The sequence below is a fragment of the Rhinopithecus bieti genome, unplaced genomic scaffold, assembly GCF_001698545.2.
Source record: "Rhinopithecus bieti isolate Rb0 unplaced genomic scaffold, ASM169854v2 scaffold_10271, whole genome shotgun sequence".
Taxonomy (NCBI): domain Eukaryota; kingdom Metazoa; phylum Chordata; class Mammalia; order Primates; family Cercopithecidae; genus Rhinopithecus; species Rhinopithecus bieti.
In genome coordinates, this window is record NW_016806626.1 from 1,478,565 (window position 1) to 1,500,852 (window position 22,288).

General features: G+C 35.8%; 1 long non-coding RNA gene across 3 annotated transcripts; it reads left to right on the forward strand.

Annotated features, from left to right (window-relative positions):
- The first annotated feature begins 2,235 nt into the window (after positions 1-2,235).
- LOC108532857 (uncharacterized) lies at positions 2,236-20,687 on the forward strand. 3 transcript variants are annotated; one of them, XR_001886570.1, is made up of 4 exons: positions 2,236-2,322; positions 3,074-3,229; positions 6,655-6,663; positions 13,354-13,402. It is a non-coding gene; the product is annotated as an uncharacterized LOC108532857 (long non-coding RNA). The 3 variants fall into 3 exon arrangements; XR_001886569.1 differs by lacking the exon at positions 13,354-13,402 and adding an exon at positions 12,989-13,133; XR_001886568.1 differs by lacking the exons at positions 6,655-6,663; positions 13,354-13,402 and adding an exon at positions 20,327-20,687.
- Positions 20,688-22,288: the final 1,601 nt, after the last annotated feature.

The window sequence follows — 22,288 nt, forward strand, 5'->3', positions numbered from 1 at the left end:
GTTCGTGTAACTGCTAAAGAACCCTAAGGTTCAAAAACCCTAATTTTTGAAATGGTCTGCTGCTAGCATACCTGCCCAATCTTTTACCCAGAGAAAATATTGTCTTTACTCTCTTGGCTAGGGAAAAATTCAGCCTTCTGCTCCAGAGGGAGACACTATCTCTGTCTTCTGAAACTATTTGCTATATCAATCTCCTTGCAGAAAAAGAAAAAAAGAAAAAAAAAGTTCAGAGCAAAAGTCTTCAAGGCATCTTCACAAGACATGCAGAAACTCAAGCAACCCATGGAGAATTGTTTCCCAACAATGATTAGCCTCACAAAATCAAAGATGTTTCAGTCCCATGGGTACGCTTCCTCCATTCTCTGATAAAAGAAAAGCTATACAAAGAAGAGTAACTGTGAGTGAGTATCAGTCATGGCAGATAGTCGCTGTGCAGAAATTGTCTCTTACTTGAAATAACTGAGAAACAAATTAATCTTGGTAAATCACGTAGCAGAAAAGTTCAGGTTGAATATAGATAGTGTGCACTCTAAACTATATGTATTTTTTAACCTCTTACCAAGAACAGCCACCATACTGTATGAATAAATGAAACATTAGAGATAGCCTTCATAAGCCTACAGTGTTTAATTTCTTGATTTGCGGGCCTATGACGCAGGATTACAGCTGTGCTGGTCATCAAGAGTCTGAGAATTGTACACAGTTTTGGCAGCATCTGCAGGCCAGCAGTGAAAGAAATCAAGTAAAATTTCGTGTTACTAAAGGACCCCTTGGCACAAAACTTGTCAGTTACACTGGAAGTCGGGGGAGAAATTTATTACAATTTCAGTTTCTGCTGTAAAATTTTCTTTGTGGTATTTCCCTTTTTGGTTAATGAGTGAGATATCTCAGAGAATTCTGAAGCCTGGGACATATGTCCCATAGTATAGTGGAAGACACAGGAGTTGACCCTCATTGCTAAAAGATTAAACAAATAAAATTAACACAAAAACTAACATATGAATATAGTGCTTGTATTGAACCCCTCAAAAAATGTTTTAAAGATGTGAATTAAATGAATCAAAACTGACGAATGAAATTCTCTCATTATAACTTTGTTAACGTATCCATTTAAATGGCAAAAATCAAACCTCAAATATGTATATATTTGAGAAATATATTTGTTTCTAACAGCCTGAACTACTTCACATACTCTCTTTAGAAAATGACAACATAGAGTCATTAAAAGCATCCTTAGTTAAAAATTAATGTACCTCCTTCAAGTTCCTGATATTGGCTATAATTAAATACCACATAGAAAAGCAGCAGTTACTGTCCTGGTGAATCTATTAGTTTGAATCACTTTTTTCATTCAGTGTGAAATTTCATTGTCAAAATCAAGTTAAAATAACTCAAAGGGAGTATTAAGTTGATTCAGCCAACTCTTTTAAAATAAATATAATTCTAATTCTCTAATATTTAGGATTATCTTTACCATTTTAAAATTACTTCCCTCTTAGTTACTGTTTTGTTATCAGAAACATATATAGGTAGATAAAATCCAAAGATAAGCTATTTTATGTTTGCATAAATATGCTATTGATAAATTTGTCAAATCTATAATCAAATCATTAAAATAATATCAGGAAACAAGAACTAGAAAACAAATGAAAATGGTATACAGGCAAGTCATATATATATGACCTAATCTATGCAATAAACCATACATAGCCATATATATGAGCACACACTCATTTTGATTTATACACACTTCTAACAAATTTAGGTATGTGGTTTTCAGGATTGCAAAAAGATCAAAAGATCAAAATAGTAATAGGGCAAATCATATTGCAATGCAGACAAGTGAAAATGAAATAAAATAGACCAACAAGCACATGAAAATTTTCTCAACATACTTAGTATCACAGAGAATTACCATAGGACCCAACAATCACAATCCTTGCTATATACTGAAGATAAATGAAAATAGTCCAAACAAAACATTATACATGAATGTTCATAGCAGAATTCTTCATAATAATTGAAAAATGGGAAGAACCCAAATGTCCATCAAATGTTGAACAGGTAAATAAAATGAGTACATCAACACAATGGAATATTATTTGCCAATAAAAAGAAACAAAGTACTAATTCATAGTACAATGTAGAAAAACCTTGAAAGCATCATGCTATGTGAAAGAATGATGTCATAAAAGCCCACATAATGCTTGATTCCATGTATATAAATGTCTACAAAGGCAAAGCTACAGAGACAGAAAGTGGATTAGTGGTTGCTAAGGAAGGACTAGGGTAGTTGGGAGTAACCCAACTGACTGTTAAAAGGTTAGTACTAAAGATTTTCTTTTGGGGATGGATAAAGTTGTTTTAAAATTAATTGAGTGCTGGATATGGTGACTTGTGCCTGTAAAAGCAGCTATTCAGAAGGCTGAGACCAGAGGATTGCTTGAGTCCAGTTCAAGACTGGGCTAAGCAACAGCAGAGTGAGACCCCATCTCTACCAAAAAAAAAAAAAATTGATTGGGGTCATAGTTGTGCATCTCTGTGACTATACTAAGAATCATTGAATTATACAGTTTTTAAGTGGATAAATTGTATGGTATGTGAATTTATCCCAACAAAGCTGTTGCAAAATAAATAAATAAAAATAGATTACATTACAAATAATAACAAAGGGCACCATTAAGCTCTCTCTGTCCTTTGTCTAATAGAGTTTCCAAAGGCAAAGCATTTCTTCTATAATTGTATATTTCTGTTAAAGAAAATAATAATTATTCTTTGCTGTCAAATATTTCTAGCATCCCTAATACAATTAATGTAATTTTTAAAAACACCACCTTAATCTTTGTAAGTGAATTGAAAAGAAAATATGTATACATTTCAAATAAGATATTTATAAATATCTCCTAAATAAAACCATTTATGCTCTACTTCCCAAGAATGTATAATAGAATATATTATTAATTATACTGCCCCTCTAGCAGTGAAAAAAATATGTAAAAAAGCAAAATGTTTGATGATGGTATTGTGTACATTTTTGTATATTCCATTGTAACTATTTTATTTGCGTCTCTAGGCTTTTCACTGAAAAGAATGCCAAATGCCTCTGGAAGTAATAAAGAGACTGAACTAATCTAAAATTCTGTTTGAAACTCTCAAGTCACTTGGAACCAATATATGTTATCATTATCCCATTCCAGTCTATCCTCATTCCTGTCCATCCTCAATTACTGTAAGTAAATGATACAGTGTTAGGAAAACTAGCCCTAGCAATTTCTGTAACACAGCATGCTTAATGTGGTTCCCCATAAGCTCTATCCTTTAAACGTTTGTTAACTCAGCTTCCCTTAGTCTTTCTTTTAAGTGATTGAAATGGAGCAGTAGACACAGCTACTGTGTATTAAAATGCACAGTGAAGTATGATTCTTCTTTTACCAATGGTTTGCATTATTTAAGGATTGGAAGCATGGAAGAAATTTGCATATTTTAGAGACTATTAAGTAAGGATACATGTTTCTGAATAGATTGTAAATATATCTGTAGGAAATAGCACCCTAAACCTAATATGCACACCTACACACGCACACACACACTCACAGACAATATGCTCACACACACACACATGTACAGCCATTGAAAAGAAGTAAGAATCTCAAAGGATGGGACTACCCCTGAGAGCAAACCAGGCTGCTGTTCCCCAGGCTGGAGCACTGAAAGAATCTATGACGTTTTCAGCCTGAAATAGCTCATGACACCTGCAAACAGCTTAGAGCCTGAAACCTATCAAGCACTTGTCTGTGCTCTAAGGATAAGACTCTAAAAAGGAGAATCAAAATCATTTGCTCAGAGAACTTTTATTTTCATCAGAAGAAAATGGCATTAAACAAATAAATACACAACACACCATACCAAATCTCTTAATAGTATGAAGAAATAAAGCAAGGAAAGAGAATGGAGAACAATGAAATTGTGTGTGTGTGTGCGCGCGTATATGCACACACACTAATGCATATAGGGTGCACAAGAAAGACTACCAGGAAAAGGGGTTATCAAAGTAGAAATATGATTAAAATGAGAGAGTGAGAAATGCAACACCACGGAGGAAAAAGATTGAAGGCAGTGAGGAGTGCAAGTATAGTCTTTTTTTTTCTATAAAACATTGATTTTTAATTTTGTAATTAAAGTGACATAGCAAAATAAGAATGTTTTTATTTCTAACTTAAATATCTTAGTCAACGTTGCATCAGAAATCAAATATTTCTTGGACCTTTTCCAAAAGACTTATTAATTATCATTATAGTTGTTATTATTATACAGTAATACATTGCTTAAAATACATTATAAACTTTGTTTCTTTTTCTTTATATATGACATATAAAATTACGAATTTTGTAACATGATCCATATTTGAAAATATTTTAAACAGCATGACGATTCTCACAGAAAATGCCACTGGAATCACATAAAATGTTCAAATGCTTGAAATGTTTCCAATTTTTGAAAGTGCCAAGCACAATGCTTGACACATACTAGGTACTTCACTTTGTTCACTCATTCTCTCATTTACTCATGTACTTATTCTAAGAAATTTAGGATTAAGGAGAAATTGTACTATAACAAGAATTACAAACACAATCTTTTATCAACACATTTGGCATTTTGACAAAGACTTTGGCAATGGAGTGTGGAGAAGATGAGAGGATGATGATAAAGATTTCAAACTGCGTGGCTAAATTCTATCAACTAAAGCCCTGGTTAAATACTCAGTGCATTTCTAAGTCCAAAGCCTTCATGGCAGAAACAAGATTGGATTTCTTACGTAGGAAGGAAGGGCATTGTCACCAGAATGAAATCAGCAATGGAGAAAGTAGCTGAAGGTGAAATTAGCAAAATATAAAAAAAAAATTATAAAGCTATGATTAAGATTTTGTTATGAGTATAATGACAAGGCCGGGCGCGGTGGCTCAAGCCTGTAATCCCAGCACTTTGGGAGGCCGAGTCGGGCGGATCACGAGGTCAGGAGATCGAGACCATCCTGGCTAACACGGTGAAACCCCGTCTCTACTAAAACTACAAAAAACTAGCCGGGCGACGTGGCGGCGTCTGTAGTCCCAGCTACCCGGGAGGCTGAGACAGGAGAATGGCGTGAACCCGGGAGGCGGAGCTTGCAGTGAGCTGAGATCCGGCCACAGCACTCCAGCCTGGGTGACAGAGCGAGACTCCGTCTCAAAAAAAAAAAAAAAAAAAAAAAAAAAAAAAAAAAAAAGAAAGAAAGAGTATAATGACAGAAGAATTGTAACAGCTTTTAGAGGACAACTGATACAAATGAAGCTTCATTTTTAGAAGATTATGCTGGCAATTTTGTGGAGAATAGACTCTAAGACAAGAGTGGAAAAAGGCAGACCAGTTAGATGAAGACCTGGGCACACAAGAATGATAGCTTGAATTAGGATTCAGAGGTAGGATTGGCAAGAAAAGTCAAGCTGGGTATATATTTTGTATGCTAGCTCAACATCGCTCATTGTTAAATTGGAAGTGAGTAAATGAAATAAATAAGAAATTACACATTTTCTCCCATGGCTGATTGAGTGAAGGAGGGTGCTATATACCGAAATGGAAAAAACAAAGAAGAATGCATTCAAAGAACCGAGTTAATCAATAGTTCTTATTAGCAGACATTCAAGTAACAATATTGAATAGGCAATTGGATACATGTCTGGGATCCAAGTAAATGTTAGTATTCAAGACAGTTTTACAGTTTACATCAGTTTATGGTTGATACCTTTGTTAGGGTATAATCTAAGCTACTATTACAAAAAGATCTAAAAATATAATGACAGAAGTTAATTTCACATTCATATAAAAGTCCAGTGGCAAGGGGCTACACATGTAACTCTTGAAATTAGTATATTTCTAATGAGGCTTACTTGATTTGACTCACCAATCTTAGGCAAAGCTGCTGCTATTTTAAAGAGAAGGAAGTTCCTTTCCTGATTTGACCCAGAGTGCATCTCTTTGTCTTTGAACCATAACCACTTTTCACATAGCGAGTCCCACCATCAAATTCAGTATCCTGTTGTTACAGCACTTGGGCGTTCAAACTTATACATCTATACAGTGCCAGACTCTGTGGTAGACTCTGAATATACAATAAACAAAAGAGAATTGGTTCTTGCTTTAGAGAGAATGAAATCTACAAGGTACACGGAATAACATCAAAAAGTGATTCAGTCTACAGGAGAAGTACAATGTTTAATAAAGATACCTAGGAGAGAAATGCCCTTAAGCTCAACTTTCAGGTTTCAGCTTATAGACCCCTACCTGCTGGCTTATGAAATCCTTTGTTTTCCAAATTAAGACCTTCCTATCTATCCTTATCTGGCATTTTTCTTAACAAGTTCTACATTTCATCATAGAATACCACCCCATTTGGTCCAAGTGAGTTTCTTTCTTTTTCTCAGAATAGACCAAAAATTATCATCTTGTATTGAAGCTTGAACACTTAAGAAGGAAAAGGGTTATATCATAAGCGGCTTACAATAAATATTCTATCTTGTCTACTTTTGAGGCTAAGTATCAGCTTCCATAATGACTTACTGGAATACTGTTTGGTAAATATTTTCATTTTTTTTTTTCTCTTTCCAACTTTTATTTTAGGTTCAGAAGGTAACTGTGCATATTTGTTACGTAAGTAAATTGTGTGTCACAGGGGTTTGATGTATAGAGAATTAGGTTACCCAGGTAATCAACATAGTACCTGATTCATAGTTTTTCAATCCTCACCCTCCTCCCACCCTGTACCCTCAAGTAGGCCCCAGTGTCTGTTGTTGCCATGTTTATGTCCATGACTACCCAACGTTTAGCTTCCACTTATAAGTGTGAACGTCCTGTATTTGCTTCTCTGTTTCTGCATTAGTTTGCTAAGGATAATGGCCTCTAGCTCCATCCATGTTGCTGCCAAGGAAGTGATTTCATTCTTTTTTATGGCTGCATACTATTTCATGATGTATATGTATCACATTTTCTTTATTCAGTCCACTGAATATTTTGAATATAACCCCTGCCTATGCGCAATACTTACAAAATATATATGAATGTAATTGTAATTGTCACATGGAAGACCATGTTAAAGCATTAATAAATTCACTATAGCTTTTTGATAGCATGCAATTGTTCAACCAAAATGGTATATAAATGGCAAGTATTGATTTTGCTGTTTATATTTGTGTTTCTTATAGTCTATTCTTCCCAGGGCAGCCAAAGTAAATACATTAAAAATAAATTCAAATCGTGCATTCCACTCAGAAGACTCAACTGACTTCCCATCTCATTTTATAACCCACAAGTTCCCACATGATTTCTACTTGTTCCTGCATTCCTCATCTCTTTCTATTTTCTCTCTTGTTCACATGATTCTGGTCATATTGGATATAATGCAGTTCCTCAAGCTAAGCAAGTTTCAGTCTCTTGAAGTCACTGTTCTCTCTAGAATGTTCTTCTCAAAGATAGTTAGCTATCTTTCTCCCTCACATTCTCATTACCTTCTCTGACGTACAAGAAAATACTGTTGGAATCCCATCCAGACCCCTTTGACAGACTGCAGCACCATCCTCAGCTGCTGTTGGTGTTGACTGAACAAAAACTTACACCTGACCCTCATTTATCCAGACTATTGATCTCAGCCAAAAGAAGGTGCCTTCCCTCTAGGTCATGCCCCACCACCTCAGCAAGCAACCAACTGACACAGGCTACCTCAAGAAGGGACGGATTCTGCAGTACCATTGCTGCTCCAGAATTTCCTGTGGTTTACCTGAAAGTCTCCAGCCAAGTCCACATTCTTGATGATCTTTCATCCAGTTCTCTCCTGTTTGCCTCATTTCCCTTGTGCTCATAATCCTTTTCCTCTAATACACCTTTTGAATATGAATCTCCATCCCAGGCTGTACTTCTAGGAAACAGACCTAAGAGTTGCCTTCCTTAACCACCACACACCCAAGAACTCCTTGTGTCTCTTATCTTACTTTACTTTTTACATAGCACTGATTGCCATATTGCATAAAATGTTTTATTGCATAATATGTTTTATGATCTATTTTGTTTATTCACTTTTCTTTTGTAAACTCCACGTGGTCAGGGACTTTTTTTGCTTACTATATTCCCAAGCCTACTAAAGGACTTACTTATTATAGTTAGTCAATAAATATGCATTGCTGAATGTATGAATAAATGAAATGAGACAATGAATATATTTTATCATTACCTCAAGGTGCCTTGGGCGGGCTCAGTGGCTCATGCTTGTAATCTCAGCACTTTGAGAGGCCAAAATGGGTGGATCACTTGAGGTCAGGAGTTCAAGACCAGGCTGGCCAACATGATGAAACCCCGTCTCTACTAAAACTATAAAAAATTAGCCAGGCATGGTGTAATCCCAGCTAGGCTGAACTAGGAGAATCACTTGAACCCAGGAGCAGGAGGTTGAGGTGAGCCAAGATCGTGCCACTGCACTCCAGCCTGAGTGACAGAGTGAGACTCTGTCTCAAAAAAAGAAACCAAAAAACCAAAAGTGATGCCTTGTTCTTGAAAATACTGGGAACCAATGACCTGAATTAATTTCATCTACAGTAAATAATGACTCTGTTTGGAACCACCATGTGTTCTTGCTCTTTTAAACTACATCAACACTGGAATGCTGTGAGAATTGGTTCATTAACATGTCTTTCACAAGTCTTCCAGACTTTAAACTCAAAGTCTTTATCTTGCTGTATTTTCGTAGTCAAATTTCCCTCTAGATCTCTTAATTAGCATATGTTTCTTAAATAAAAATTTATTTTTTTCAGTCAGTAATATTTTAAACTCAAATCTTAAAAGTTCATACTGAAAACAACTAAATGAAAACATATATATTTTAACAATGAAATCTATTAAATAAGGAATGCATTGTAACTCTAGAAGGGCCAGGGTGCACATTACTCATATTTAGTCAGAGACAAGTCCTAGAAGGAGTCTAGGGAAGTTTCTGAAAATTGATTTTAAAATAAGGTAATAGTTATTCTACTATACAGACACTATTTGGCTGTAAAACCAGCAAAGAAAAGGAACAGAGCCTACATCAGAGCTTTGATATGAAGGAAATACTGAAATTGGATATGACACATCAAAAATATTTAAATATGAAACTACAGAGACTCTGGCTGAGTTGCAGCCTCTTCAATTCACATGTTCTTGAACAGAACTCAGTCTTGATGAGTGTTTGCAGAAAATTGTCTTCATTGTCTACCACACTCCACAAAATGATGGCTAATTTGAGTTTTACAGATTTAAAAAGTCGGAAAGCATTTGAGGTTGCCTGCCACAAAAGTCTTTTCATTAATCAATAAATAAAGTTTTATTTAATTTTTTCACAAAGATAACTTTGTGGTCATGAACGCCTGCTGTCTGCTCTGTTAAAAATAAAGAAATCTTCTAAAGAGACTCTCTCAAACATATTCAAATATAGGACTTGGAAAGATATTTCATTCTAATTTAGGAGTACATAATTAATGTACTTCTTTGCAGCTAGCATTTAATGTCATTGCTTTTATGGTTTATGATGTAAAGTTTGTTTCTTTTTATTTAACAGAAAGGTCAATGTGACTAATAATTAGAACTATGACTCTGAGAGAAGAAGACTATAATTAGACTATTTTTCAGTGAATAAAAGAGTGTCAGAAAAAAAGAAAGTGAAACATTCGTGTCAGCAAAGCTGGTTTACATAAGGACAGGAAAAGTGATTCTTTTATGCAGATGCACACTTAGGTGACCTTCCAATAATCTAACTTAATGATAATTTAATAATTATAAATATACATAAAGAGCATGGTCTAGATATTCGAAATAAAGCAATGGGTCTCAACCAAGAGTGATTTTGCCCATAAGAAGAAATTTGGCCATTTCTGGAAACATTTTTGCTTGTTATGATTGGAGGGGTACCACTGACTTTTAGAGGGTAAAGTCCAGGAAAGCTGCCAAACATCTTACAATACCTAGTCAGTGCCTCACAACAAAGAATTATCCAGTTGCAATGCCAATAGTGCCAATTTTGAGGAACTCAAAAGTTATAAAACCTTTTGATTTTGAAATTAATGAGTAAGCTTTAAATTAGCCCAGAGTAATTGGAGCTCTATGGTGAGATGGCTATCTATTGACATTGTATTGTGAGATGCATTTTGTAACCATTGTAGATTAAAAGGGGAAAAATGAAGGGTGCTATACTGAAAACTGAGCATTCTGAGACAGTACTGAGATTCAGTACACTTAGATCTCATGTAAATGCCCATTGGGGCTATTCATTTATTGGGTAGGAGGCAGGATAGAAGCACTCTACCACAAACTCACTATGTAGCAGAGTTTTAGGGACATAAACAGTTGTGAAGATCTTCATATCTTCATTGATCCAATGACATAATCAGTGAGCAAATATTTGTTGAGGGCTTACTCTATGCTGGACACTGTTCATGTTTTGGCCAAGATGGTTAACGTGATCTCTGCATAGAATTCCCTTTTTTTAAATACTGGTTCGCTTCATGAAAATGTTAGTTTTTCATTCGAAGTTATTGTTTTTGTTTCTTTTGCATTCCTGTAACCATTTTCTGCAAACATTTGGGGTAAATTCAGGATCATTATATACAATTAAAAATTGATTTAGAGAAGGCTTACTTTTCACTTTTCTGGTTTCCAACACACCAGAAAGGCTGGAAAGCACTCATGCTAACCACCAGATATTTTCTTCCTCTGGAGAGCTCCAGGCCCAAAGACAGGCCAATGTCCCTCTTACAGGCTGAATTGTGTCTACCCTATTCCCAAATTTATATGTGGAAGTCCTAATGCCAGAATATGTACCTCAAAATGTGACTGCATTTGAAGATGGGGTCTTTAAAGAGGTAATTAAGCTTAAATGAGCTCATTAGGCATAGATTCCAATCCAATATTACTGATGTCCCTCTAAGAAGAGATTAAACCACAGAAGCAGGCACAGAGGAAAGACCATGTGAGGACACAAGGAGAAGGTGGCCATCTACAAGCAAAAGAAAGAGGGCTATAAAGAAATAATATTGCTGTGCCTTTGATCTCAGACTTTTAGCTTCCAGAATTGTGAGAAAATAAATCGCTATTGATTAAGCTACCCAGTCTGTGGTATATGTAGTAGTGCTGTATTATGGTAGCCTTACAAATAAATAACATTGGATGGGTACTGGATGAGCAGGGACTATGAAATTTTCTGGACTTCCCCCAGCTGAAAATGTAAGCCTGGACAAGTTATCTAAATTATGTAAATCTCAGATTCTCCATCTGTAAAATGACTGTTAACTGAGTGATTTCATCACTTCTGAAGCTAAATTGCTACATTTTTAATTTAAAAAACAAATAATTAAAAATATTCTTTAACACGTTTCAAAATTGTTTTTAATATCAAAAAAATTAAATACATAGTCAAACCTCACCTTTTAGAAGTCAATAATATTAAAAAAGATGTAGAGCAAATGATTTGAGGTTAATTACTTTTGTAAGCTAACATAGTGGAAGATCTTTGAAAGTTTTACCAGTTTTACAAGCAAATTATTAGAAATATTATTTTTACTAAGAAACATTGCCTCTGAAAATGTTACGTGACCAATGAAAGAGTTAAAATTTCATAAATACTTTGTCAGATAGATTGACATAGCTTGATTAAAACAAGAAAATCTTTCAGGCATTTATATATCTCTGTTTTTCTTTGTTTAATTGCATCTTAATCTATGTACTATTTACACAGGCTAAAAATAATTAGGTGAGTAACAGCTAATGAGTTTCCTCAGCAGGACTTTGAATAACATATTTTTTAAAAAAGTGTCAAATAAAGCAAATCCATAAAAGTAATAGGTTAACCAAAGGGAAGATTGCAAAAAGTGGCAAAAAATAATGGCACTTGAATTACTAGAGAACAATGACAAGGGACTATGTGAAGAAAGTAATTGAAGAAAACAAGTATACTTTCAAATTACCTTGCCCACAATAGCAAAAACTCTAGCCATTGGTTTTAATTATAAAGAAAATAAATTATTTATCTGCATGATATTTTATATTTTAGTCATAAAATTAAAACTGAGCATCGTATTTTAGCTCTTGACTATATCCAGGGGAGGGGAACAATATGAAAAAAAAAAACAAAAAAACAAAAAAACAGAAAAGAAAAACCATTGGCCCAAAAAAACAAACCATCTGGTGAAGTCATGAATGACTGAGTTGAACAGCAGGGGAGCCTACTGTTAATCATTTTTGCAGTGAATTAAGAACTCTGTCGAGAATATATTAAAGAGTACTATAAAAAATACAGTGACCCAAATAAATTGCTTAAGGAAAAAAATCAAAATCAGTTAATAGATATTGCATTACTTTCAAGTTGAATAATTTTAAAAATTACCAGGAAAAAAAACAAGTGTTTGCTTATTGCCGTGATGGAGCGATGTCCTCCAAATTTTAAGACTCTTCTACTCAATTATGTTGATGATGACATTCCAAGAGAATGGGAAAATTTTCTATGTCCTACACTTAGTAAACACCAAGAGATAATTGTTATTAATGCTTCAATTTTGAAACACAGGATAAAATCGATCCTTAGTTGTAGGTGACAAACTGTTTTGAAACTGAAAACAATTAAACATTTTTTGTAAATTAATCTTTTATGTTGCTAGCTGTCCTCACAAATTCAATCTTTCCTTCTTTCTTCTTTTTTTTTTTTTTTTTTTTTTTTTTTTTTTTAAAAAACACCTTATTTTACCTTACACAGAATTAGGATACACAACTAAACTACAGATTTGACTTTTCATCCTTCCTAGCAGACATGTGTGGCCAAGGGATTAAGTTCAGGTCAAATAGGATGTAATCTCAAAAGACACATGTAAGTATAATGTCACTGCCTTGAAGATGAAACCAGTTATTCTGAACTTCTTTTCTTCTGCTTCCAATCCATGAGAAAGAGGATCATACCCTACGTAATGATGGAACGAACATCAAGCAGAATATTATCCTATCCTAAACATGGATGCATGAATGACTCTCTGAAGTAGACCTATTCCACTGGTCTTGATCTCTCTCCTTTCATGAAAATATGAGGAAACAGCCTTCAATTTCATGTAAAATAACTATTTTTGGTTCATTTGTTATAAAGATTTATCTTATATCCTACCTAATATAAAAATTTGATCAGAGATGTGAGATACCACAATAATAAATACTCAAAATATTTGTCATTGGCCTAACAATTAGGTGGATGAAGAGGAAGAAACAGATATTAAATTGTGAGAAGCTAATAACCTATTTATTCCACAAAACCAATAGGAAAAGAAATGCAACCTGTGAGAAATTGGAACTCCAGCAACATTCATGCTGATCTTACTGCTCTAGAAAACTGATTGGAAAACTCAGGATACTGGAGAGTGTTTATGGCTCCCTGCTTTTTTTACAAAAGTCCTTCAGGATAAAAAAGAGTTCATGTATAACAGGCCAGCTTGCAAAAAGTGATTGAAGGAAACAGGGCTTTCTTTATGGATACCTTTTCTGTCTGCAGCATTTCATCTACTTTGACTGAAAGATGTGTGGCATTGCAGGACTAGAAAAATCAACTGCTTTTGTGCTCGAAATAGCAGAAGCTGAGCCTATCCTTCAGAGCCTTTCTTAAAATCCTCCCAGTAAGAATTTTTAGTCAAATAATAGGAGCAACCTAGGTTTGAAGTTCAGATTAACTTCCTAGTTAAAGCCTGTATTTTTAGATGACCTTTGTATTAGTCAGGGTTCTCTAGAAGGACAAATATATATATATATTTCCATGGGAGTTTATTAAGTATTAATTTACAAGATCACAAGGTCCCACAATAGACTGTCTGCAAGCTGAGGAGTAAGAAGAGCCAGTCCAAGTCCCAGAACTGAAGAACTTAGAGTCTGATGTTCGAGGGCAGGAAGCATCCAGCGCAGTGCAGTAGAAAGATGTAGGCTGGGAGGCTAGGCCAGTCACTCCTTTTCACATTTATCTGCCTGCTTTATATTTATTGGTGGCTGCTTAGATTGTGCCCACCAGATTAAGGGTGGATCTGCCTTCCCCCACCCACTGACTCAAATCTTAATCTATTTTGTCAACACCTTCACAAACACACCCAGTATCAATACTTTCTATCGTCAATCCAACCAAGTTGACACTCAGTATTAACCATCACAACCTTAAACTAGCAATATTATATTGAAGGCAAGAGGGAGGGCTCAAGCACAGAAACAGCATGTAATATAAAATCTCACAGGCTTAAAACCTATGAATAAAGGAATCTTTTAGTGTGGTGATTTTTATGTAAATTTTATTACACACAAGTAGGCTGGAATCTTAATGAGATTTGGAAAAGGAGACCTCATTGCAAAGAAATCCCAAATCTGACCAACAAGAGCCTATGATTGTCCCTAAAGCAGTGCTTATGGAGGGCATATTCTCAATGCATAATCTAGTTGTGGCAGAGAAAGGTAACAGAAAGAATAAAAGCTTACTCCAACCCAAAAGGGAAGAGCCATGTGACTTAAAGGACAATGGATCACAGAGTTCCTCTCATAGATCAAGGCAAGAGCCCAGCTGAAGAATTTAGTCCAGTGCAAGAACAAGGTCCTTACAATCATTACATACCAGATTTTTGTCATTTCTATAAAGTGATTGTCTGCTCCTATTCTGCCTATTTTTATTAACAGGAGTTTATCATGGTGATTCTTATGTTCCAGCTTCCCATTGCATATTAGGTGTCAGGGACATGCAGAATATTTATATTAATGTATGAGTTATCAGATTGCAAAGGTCCAAGTTCAAACTTGTCAGAGAGGAAAGTACAACACTCAAACAGCCCCAATTTTTATGTGAACAGGATAAAGGAACATTGCCTAGCTGATTTTGAAGAAGAAAGGGTATGCTGACACGTGGGGAGAAGGTACTTATGAAGTGATCAGAGGAGTTGACTGAGTCAAACATTTCACCAGTATTTCTTGCCTAATTTTTCTTTTAAAAGACAGACTCTTTGGGATTTTCACTGGCCATCTCTTCACCCACCTTACAGACAATGCTTCCCAGTTTTTCTTGCAGCTAAGCAGGACATTGTGTCTAAGTTTGGCGAATAGGATGTGAGAAGTTATGTGAGTACCTTCTGGATTTTCCCCTTAAAAACAAAGATGTTTGCCTTAGATTTCCTCTTCCTAGTTATTGCAGTTAGATGGTGGACATGGTGATCTAGATTTGACAAAGTAGACGAGAACATCCTAGAGGATAATGGAGCAATAGAATGAGTGAAACCAGGTCCCTAAATGAACTAGGAAGGCACAGACACCCCAGCCATCCTAGACCGTTCACTTCTGGATTGTTGCATTCAAAAGGAGTAAACTTATTCTTCAAGTTTGTATCTTGGACTCCTTTATAGTAGCATCTTAGTCTACATCCTCACACAATATATAAATTTAACCTAATAAACTCATTATTACAAAGGACAGTTAGGATTGAGAAATAAAACCAAATTTATAAAGGCATGTATCCGAAAGAAAATAGTAAACTTTTATAGAACAGGCATGATGAAAGACTATTTTTAGTGGAAGCAAGGAAAGTATCAGATAGCTTCTGGAAGACCTGCTGTGATGGATGTTTTCCACACAGATGTTAGACTCAGGCACTTTATTTAATTTCAAAAGGTGCACCATATGTACATCTGTCTCAATAAATGATCATATTTTATAATTATAAGACTCTTTAAATCATCTGTCAGACACATCCAGATGCCAAATAAGTCAAAACCTCCAGTGTTAAAACCACTACTCAAAAATAATTTATACACTTGGGAAATGAAAATTAATGATTCATAAGGCATTTCTGAATATGCTGTTATATGCCCAAGATAGTACAAAGTCTACAGGACATGGACAAGGGTAAAACATTGTATCTATAATCAAAGATGTTCTAACCTTATTGAAAGTACAATAATCCACTTTAAACTAGTTTTAAGTTGCTATTTAAAATTAATGCTTCTAGCTATAATTTAATTGAAAATTATTAGTGTTTACATGTAATATACCAGTGTGTTAAAAACTAAATAACTAAGACATTGCTCCTCTCATAAAAGAACTTATAATGTGAGATGAGGGTGGGAAAGAGAAAAGAAAAGATACAAATACAGTCTCTCACACAGACACATACAGATACACACAATTATACACATAAATAATATAAGGCAGATGTCAAAAAAAATAATAAAATGTATCAATTTCACAGAGAGTCTGGTAAATTATAGGTATCAAGATTCCTAAATGGTTAGGAATAGAGAACATTTACTTACCCATCCATTCAACTCATGTTTTTTTTTTTTAAAGGCATTCATTATGTATCATGTATTATGTTCTAAGTACTAAACTCCTGCCAATGGCCACAAGAGTGTCCACTGAACAACAGCTTAGTTCTGCAGTGCAGTTATTCTGGCTAGGTGCTGGGGATGCCAAGGTCAGTGAGAATGCACAACCCTGTTCTCAAGGAGCTTACAGTTAAGAGAAGAAGAGGTAGGGAAAAGAGAGAGAGCATTGCCCATGGAGACGAGACAAAATAATGAGCAAAGTCAAAGAAAAAGGACAATGTTGAGGGAGGAAAGTAGCATAACAATATTCTGACAAATTAGGGGAAATATAGAAATACAATAGAACTCAGTGTCAAACATTAGGAATAATATATTGTAAACGAAACTATAAATAATATTTGAGAAGCTCAGAATCTAACAGAAGAGGTAGAATTGGAAACAAACTATTATAAAATACTAAGATAAATATTTCAATCAAAGACATGCAGTATCATGGGAGCAGAGGTGTCAGATGGCTTCTGCTTTAAGAGAACCAGGGATGGGTAAACAAATTGTTTACTGAGTATTGTACTTATTTTTTAACGAATGAATGAATGTTTCATATTTGTGGTCCTTCATTCTTCTCTGGTTGGCACCAAGCTGTGTGTGTGAAAGAGAGAGAGAGAAATTCAAGACGTGTATTTAAAGTGATAAAGCATACGATAAAAAAGGAGCCAATAACTAGAAAAGGGCGTCTACATTAAAACTTTCAGAATGAATTTGTTTTTGTCGGCCCTATGTGCTATCTTTCTAATCAAAAATACCCAGATTAAAATATATTGTGCCCTGGATGTCAGATAACTTCTTATTCTCATATTCCTATAGCTGCTTGCACATTTGTGTTGACTTTGACTTAGAATTCGATACTTCTTTGAGTGTTCCTGAAGGGATATACTCTTGCATAAGTAAAATTAATGAGTACTTTACTGATGATTCCATAAAAGACTCAGAGGAGGGCACTTACATCCTCTACTCTACAGTAAACAACCTAAAAATTAATATCAGTATTTCTGTATGTAAAATTTCCTTCCTGAACATTCTGCCATCATGAATTACATTGGCCCTTCTCTCACTCAGAGCCCAGCCTAGATGTTTCCCTCTCTCTGACCTTCTTTTCATTCTGCTATCCTTATTTCCTTTTGCCTCTTCTCAAGAGCCTAAAAGTTCACTTCTATGTCTACTGCACAACAGTTTAGCAATAGTAGTTTTTTCCTGAGCACATATTTGGGGTCTTATACTCCACCTTCATAGACTAAACAAAGTATATTTTCTCAAGAAATGCTGATAATTTCTCTTCAGAGAACTCCATTGACCAAGATGAAATTTTTCATCTTACTGCATTATGAATCATCTCATGTTGTTTATTGTTGTTTAACAGGACCTATGTATTATAATCAAAAAGGTAGTAGGCATTCTTTCACATACACAAGTTAAAAGTCCTGCTAGTACTATAAATTGATTAAAACAAACATAATAGAGGGTCCTCTGTTCCCTTCTGGCCTTTGATCCTTGTCTATTACCCCACATTGTGAACCTTGACCAAGTGAACAACCATAAGCCTTATAAAAACAGTTCTCAGAAAGTACTCTCCTTACAGTTACTAAGATGGGACTGCACTAACAATTCCAAGCAAGAGGCATAAAAATGAGACTAAACTTCAGCTGAAAGTTTTGCAAGAATTAAAGACAAAAACTGTTAACCTGAGTCAAACCATAAGGACACATGCCCGTCTCTTCTCCTTTCCCTATAAAATTCCAGTCTGGTTTCAACTCAAGCAGCTACCTGATTTTTAGACAATCCGGATATGCATCAACTGTATCCTATCTTTGAGTCACTTAAATTACTTTATTTTGATAACACAAAAATACAGTGATGAGCTGCACACACACAAAAATAACAACAACAACAACAAAAACCATTATTTATCATGTGATCAGTGGCTTACAGAGAAAAGTAGAAAACCAGAAAACCTCCTTTTCTTCATTTCTACGTTAGCAGATGGTTGGTCTTGTGAATAAGTCATTTGCTTGAAATATCTGAAGATGAGAAAAGTTGTACCAATTAAGTCAACCTCCTTCTTTTCGTCTGAACTGCAATCTTCTCTATGGCCCACTTCCTGGTGCCAGCACATCCTGTTCTTCCGTCCCCATTCCAGACATTACAGGCGTATGGCAAATTCTGGCTGCCTTCTAACTGTCATGTAGACTAAATTTCTAGCCCCACACCCAGGGACCCTCTCTAGAATCACAGGAGAGATCTTCAGAACTTATTTTTATTTTATTCTCATTCTGTTAACATCTTTTTCCTGTTTCCTGTGAAACTTTCTCATTTATCCTCAAAGGATAACCACCAGTTTCTCTTGGATCTCTTTGCTTACTCGTCATCAAAGTGAACTCTATACCATAATCACATTGTGAATTGCACTTAATGAAGATTTCCGAACCCCTATCCTCATAAACATTAATGAGGATTGAGCACTATGAGGTTTGGAGTGGATTTATCCACAAGGAAATTTTAAGAGAAGAGAAAGTAAGGCAGAAATCACATCCCAGACAAAGGAATAGCACCAGCTAACAGACCAGGACTTAAAAGTCAGCAGTACCCTACTTAAGAAATACTCCACTTAGGCTCTCCCACTGAATATTTATGGTGATAAAGGGAGGCTAAAACAGGAAAAGCAAGACATAGTCATATTTTGGAAGAATCATTATACAGGATTGAGACATTTTCTTATAATTTAGTACATGATGATAAACCACGAATCTTTTGAAAAGTGGGTAATAGAATCAGGATCCTCATTTGAGAAAATTAATCTAGATGTCATGTACAGAAATGGTTGGAAGAGAAAGGTTCAAGAAGAAAGCAGACCAATTAGAAGCTGTTGAAATTTTTAAAAAGGAAAAAAACCAAAGGAACATAAAAAATGTAAGACCTTCAAAAGTTGACAACTTCGATGTTGAAAGAAAAGGAGAAATGGAATCAAAGATGATTCTGGATGTTGATCCTTAATGACAGAGAGTACATCAGTGCTAGAGACAGTGATGAAGGAGGATGGGGGGAGAAGGCAATATATGATGAAATCACGGGCACTCATCTGGAATTTGAGAAAAGTGATTTTGTATCTTTTCTGTAAACTGGCGTTTCTCCAGAGCCCCATCCATTCTTGGGAATAATTAAATGTGCAAAACAGTTTAAAAATTAGTTTGAATCTAGGATTTCTTGGATAAAATATGTTCAGATGATTAATCCCTCCTTCTGGGAGAGCAGTATGGCTTATTGCCCTTATGGCAAGAAAGAGGAAACACTGACTCCTCTGATGCTTATGGTGTCTTGCTCTTACTCCTCGGTGGTTCAACAGCACCCTTTGTCCTCCTGGATTCTGATTGCTTTGCTCTCTTCTGGTGCTGAAAGCCTATGACTAACACATCTCAAAGGCCATGCCCTGGCACAAACACTGCTGCTTGTGAAATTCATACCTCACTACCTTCACCACAAATCTTGCTGTAGAAACCTCAGAGATCTACCTGCAAACCTTATTTGGCCCTGGTTTCGGTGGTCCTCCCTTCAGTCCTTATTTGGGAATCACTTTATTTCATCAATAATGACCTTCTTCTGGCAAGATCCATAGGGAACCAAGGGTGCCTTAGAAAAGCCACACTTGGGACCACTTTTTTACCTTAACAGGCTATACTGACACATCTTGAAGTGATTCTACATCAGTGTTTTACAGACCCCCTGCAAGTATCCTCCTTCTCCTGAAGTCCCAAATGGAAAACAGGGTCTCTCTCTGACTTTGCTAGTATTCTCTCTCTTTTTTCCCCACATATCTCTTGTCCCAGAGCCCAGGGAAAGGAAAATGTGCACCTATAATTAATGGTTTCATTCTACTCTCTCTGTCTCTTTCTTCTTTCCAGAATCCATGGGACAAGACTTCACAGAGAGCAGGGTGATGCTCTTTAAATTATACAGGAGCTCTGAATTGACTGCTCCAAGATGGATTATTTATTTGCAAATATGAGGAATATAAAAAATAATGGAACTCCTCTCTAGAGAACAGCTAAGAATCTGATTTATCATTCTGGAGGCAAACCGCCAGGACCAACCTCAACCCCACGAAGCCTTTCTTCCGTCTTACTTATTTATCCTTTCTCATTTTTATTGTTTGGGTGCTTTCTGTTTGCATTTCTACTGTAACAAATCCTAATCGTCCTCAGGCATATTGTTGCCTCAGGCAAACTAAGACAATGGTCTTGTACTGTGAAAGACAAAATAAAAAAGCACATCAATAATTTTTTTAAAACATTACCCCAGCTGTATATGTTGAGTTTAAGCTACCTGCAGAGCGTTCAGGAAAGTAAATCCCCCTTGGTAACCTGGAGAGATTTGTTTTCCCATTTTAACTTAAATTCTAAGCAATGTTCTAGTTTTTCTTCAGCCTCTCATTATGATTAACCATCACTAATAGAGCTGGGCCATAAACCAGGAGGAGTTTTACATCTTTAAACTCAAATGGTTTAAAGAACACACCAGGTTTCTTGGAAAGTATGGTAAGAATTTAATATATCTGATCATAATTTCTGGGTACCACAATTCCCAAGACAAACCCTTATTTAACAATGGTAATTATCTTGTAGTGCCAACACTATAAAAATCAGTGGAGAACAGAGACAAACAGGTCATCAGATCTGAAAAACTCCTGGAAAAGTCAAAGGAAGAACCACAGAAGAGAAATAAGATAATCAGATCACAGCCAAGAGTCAAATATCTCATAAATACCAAGGTCAAAGCAAACATAGACCTAGGAACAGATACAACAAAGTCAGTGCCAAAGAGTGCAGGAAGAAGACAGACAGTGCTCTGTGTCAATTGGGAAACATTTATCTGGCAAAAAAGTTAAAAATCACAAAAGGCTAGCAGGCACCAAGCTGAAAAAGTTTTAGGAAGCCATGGGGATAAGATAAAAATTTAGAATTAAATTTCTAGATTCTTTTTTCTCATAGGAATGGGTGCTAGGCTGGCCTGTGGGCAGTTTAGAGGCAATGATTATTTTTCTTGTGGCTGAGTTTACTTTTGGCATTTGCCCCACACAATAACGGGATATTCTAGGTACTAACTGAATGAGTCAGGTTGGACTTGAAAGAGGAACAATTGAGATCCAAATACAGAGAATCCAGAGTGCTACAAACAGGGATTACTTTTCAGTTGGCAGTACTTTAAGGTGAAGGGAAAATAGAGATGGGATCAGAGTTCAGCAGAGAATACAGGAGTCTTGAGTGATTGTCTGGAACACTAAGTGGAAACTGGGAGTTCCCTTGGGTCTGATGATTCAAGACATAGGTGAGTCAAAGAAAATGTAATGTGGACAGTGTTCGGGCTAGAGCAGTGGGAGTCAGGAATTCAGAGAGATTAACAAGACATCTCTGAGTGGCCTTAGGATAAGACTATTACTATTAAGCAGGTTATTATTTCATTTAGAATAATGAAAAAATTTATATCAAAAATGATAAAAGTTCGGCCGGGTGTGGTGGCTCACGCCTATAATCCCAGCACTTTGGGAGGCCAAGGCAGATAGAACACGAGGTCAAGAGATCGAGACCATCCTGTCCAACATGGTGAAACCCCATCTCTACTAAAAATACAAATATTAACTGGGTGTGGTGCGCGTGCCTATAGTCCCAGCTACTCACGCGGGAGGCCGAGGCAGGAGAATAGCTTGAACCAGGGAGGCAGAGGTTGCAGTGAGCCAAGACTGAGCCACTGCACTCCAGCCTGGCGATAGAGGGGAGTCCGTTTCAAAACAAACAATAACAACAACAACAACAACAAAATGATAAAAGTTCAAGTCCTATGTGACATGAGAACAGGACAGATTTCAC